The sequence below is a fragment of the Hypomesus nipponensis genome, chromosome 24 (assembly GCF_054491055.1).
Source record: "Hypomesus nipponensis isolate SF chromosome 24, ASM5449105v1, whole genome shotgun sequence".
Taxonomy (NCBI): domain Eukaryota; kingdom Metazoa; phylum Chordata; class Actinopteri; order Osmeriformes; family Osmeridae; genus Hypomesus; species Hypomesus nipponensis.
In genome coordinates, this window is record NC_140384.1 from 235001 (window position 1) to 237500 (window position 2500).

The 2500-nt window shown below is 47.4% G+C and overlaps 7 non-coding genes and 2 pseudogenes across 7 annotated transcripts in view; all 9 read right to left on the reverse strand.

Annotated features, from left to right (window-relative positions):
* Nucleotides 1-89, reverse strand: part of LOC146227859 (5S ribosomal RNA) — a 119-nt gene extending 30 nt beyond the window's left edge. Inside the window, exon 1 of the ribosomal RNA XR_014744816.1 lies at nucleotides 1-89. This exon is cut by the window's left edge and continues 30 nt beyond it. This is a non-coding gene — a ribosomal RNA (5S ribosomal RNA).
* A 182-nt stretch (nucleotides 90-271) lies between these two features.
* Nucleotides 272-390, reverse strand: LOC146227860 (5S ribosomal RNA). Its single transcript, XR_014746612.1, has one exon. It is a non-coding gene; the product is annotated as a 5S ribosomal RNA (ribosomal RNA).
* A 174-nt stretch (nucleotides 391-564) lies between these two features.
* Nucleotides 565-683, reverse strand: LOC146227861 (5S ribosomal RNA). The gene has a single exon (XR_014746614.1). It is a non-coding gene; the product is annotated as a 5S ribosomal RNA (ribosomal RNA).
* A 178-nt stretch (nucleotides 684-861) lies between these two features.
* On the reverse strand, nucleotides 862-980 carry LOC146227862 (5S ribosomal RNA). Its single transcript, XR_014746616.1, has one exon. It is a non-coding gene; the product is annotated as a 5S ribosomal RNA (ribosomal RNA).
* A 172-nt stretch (nucleotides 981-1152) lies between these two features.
* Nucleotides 1153-1271, reverse strand: LOC146227863 (5S ribosomal RNA; annotated as a pseudogene).
* Nucleotides 1272-1449: 178 nt separating this feature from the next.
* LOC146227864 (5S ribosomal RNA) lies at nucleotides 1450-1568 on the reverse strand. Its single transcript, XR_014744817.1, has one exon. It is a non-coding gene; the product is annotated as a 5S ribosomal RNA (ribosomal RNA).
* A 180-nt stretch (nucleotides 1569-1748) lies between these two features.
* LOC146227865 (5S ribosomal RNA) lies at nucleotides 1749-1867 on the reverse strand. Its single transcript, XR_014744818.1, has one exon. It is a non-coding gene; the product is annotated as a 5S ribosomal RNA (ribosomal RNA).
* A 184-nt stretch (nucleotides 1868-2051) lies between these two features.
* On the reverse strand, nucleotides 2052-2170 carry LOC146227866 (5S ribosomal RNA). The gene has a single exon (XR_014744819.1). It is a non-coding gene; the product is annotated as a 5S ribosomal RNA (ribosomal RNA).
* Nucleotides 2171-2356: 186 nt separating this feature from the next.
* On the reverse strand, nucleotides 2357-2475 carry LOC146227867 (5S ribosomal RNA; annotated as a pseudogene).
* Nucleotides 2476-2500: the final 25 nt, after the last annotated feature.

The following is a 2500-nucleotide window of genomic DNA, read 5'->3' on the forward strand; positions in this document are numbered from 1 at the left end:
CTCCCATCCAAGTACTAACCAGGCCCGACCCTGCTTAGCTTCCGAGATCAGACGTGATCGGGCGTTGCCAGGCTGGTATGGCCGTACGAAATAAGTTGACAACCATAGGCTACTTATCCATATACAGATTTAGCAATTGACAATGCAAGGTGGTCTCTCTCTCTCTCTCTCTCTCTCTCTCGTGTCAAAATGAAAACAGCTTCCAGCCCCTTTCATGAAGGACTACTTGTGCATATTGCAAGATGTCAGTTTCTAAGTGAATGAGCAAAAGAGCATACAGCACCTGGTATTCCCAGGCGGTCTCCCATCCAAGTACTAACCAGGCCCGACCCTGCTTAGCTTCCGAGATCAGACGAGATCGGGCGTTGCCAGGCTGGTATGGCCGTACGAAATAAGTTGACAACCATAGGCTACTTATCCATATACAGATTTAGCAATTGACAATGCAAGGTAGTCTCTCTCTCTCTATCTCTCGTGTCAAAATGAAAACAGCTTCCAGCCCCTTTCATGAAGGACTACTTGTGCATATTGCAAGATGTCAGTTTCTAAGTGAATGAGCAAAAGAGCATACAGCACCTGGTATTCCCAGGCGGTCTCCCATCCAAGTACTAACCAGGCCCGACCCTGCTTAGCTTCCGAGATCAGACGAGATCGGGCGTTGCCAGGCTGGTATGGCCGTACGAAATAAGTTGACAACCATAGGCTACTTATCCATATACAGATTTAGCAATTGACAATGCAAGGTAGTCTCTCTCTCTCTCTCTCTCTCTCGTGTCAAAATGAAAACAGCTTCCAGCCCCTTTCATGAAGGACTACTTGTGCATATTGCAAGATGTCAGTTTCTAAGTGAATGAGCAAAAGAGCATACAGCACCTGGTATTCCCAGGCGGTCTCCCATCCAAGTACTAACCAGGCCCGACCCTGCTTAGCTTCCGAGATCAGACGAGATCGGGCGTTGCCAGGCTGGTATGGCCGTACGAAATAAGTTGACAACCATAGGCTACTTATCCATATACAGATTTAGCAATTGACAATGCAAGGTGGTCTCTCTCTCTCTCTCTCGTGTCAAAATGAAAACAGCTTCCAGCCCCTTTCATGAAGGACTACTTGTGCATATTGCAAGATTTCAGTTTCTAAGTGAATGAGCAAAAGAGCATACATCACCTGGTATTCCCAGGCGGTCTCCCATCCAAGTACTAACCAGGCCCGACCCTGCTTAGCTTCCGAGATCAGACAAGATCGGGCGTTGCCAGGCTGGTATGGCCGTACGAAATAAGTTGACAACCATAGGCTACTTATCCATATACAGATTTAGCAATTGACAATGCAAGGTAGTCTCTCTCTCTCTCTCTCTCTCTCGTGTCAAAATGAAAACAGCTTCCAGCCCCTTTCATGAAGGACTACTTGTGCATATTGCAAGATGTCAGTTTCTAAGTGAATGAGCAAAAGAGCATACAGCACCTGGTATTCCCAGGCGGTCTCCCATCCAAGTACTAACCAGGCCCGACCCTGCTTAGCTTCCGAGATCAGACGTGATCGGGCGTTGCCAGGCTGGTATGGCCGTACGAAATAAGTTGACAACCATAGGCTACTTATCCATATAAAGATTTAGCAATTGACAATGCAAGGTGGTCTCTCTCTCTCTCTCTCTCTCTCTCGTGTCAAAATGAAAACAGCTTCCAGCCCCTTTTATGAAGGACTACTTGTGCATATTGCAAGATGTCAGTTTCTAAGTGAATGAGCAAAAGAGCATACAGCACCTGGTATTCCCAGGCGGTCTCCCATCCAAGTACTAACCAGGCCCGACCCTGCTTAGCTTCCGAGATCAGACGTGATCGGGCGTTGCCAGGCTGGTATGGCCGTACGAAATATGTTGACAACCATAGGCTACTTATCCATATACAGATTTAGCAATTGACAATGCAAGGTAGTCTCTCTCTCTCTCTCTCTCTCTCTCTCTCGTGTCAAAATGAAAACAGCTTCCAGCCCCTTTCATGAAGGACTACTTGTGCATATTGCAAGATGTCAGTTTCTAAGTGAATGAGCAAAAGAGCATACAGCACCTGGTATTCCCAGGCGGTCTCCCATCCAAGTACTAACCAGGCCCGACCCTGCTTAGCTTCCGAGATCAGACGTGATCGGGCGTTGCCAGGCTGGTATGGCCGTACGAAATAAGTTGACAACCATAGGCTACTTATCCATATACAGATTTAGCAATTGACAATGCAAGGTAGTCTCTCTCTCTCTCTCTCTCTCTCTCTCTCTCGTGTCAAAATGAAAACAGCTTCCAGCCCCTTTCATGAAGGACTACTTGTGCATATTGCAAGATGTCAGTTTCTAAGTGAATGAGCAAAAGAGCATACAGCACCTGGTATTCCCAGGCGGTCTCCCATCCAAGTACTAACCAGGCCCGACCCTGCTTAGCTTCCGAGATCAGACGAGATGGGGCGTGGCCAGGCTGGTATGGCCGTACGAAATAAGTTGACAACCATAGGCTACT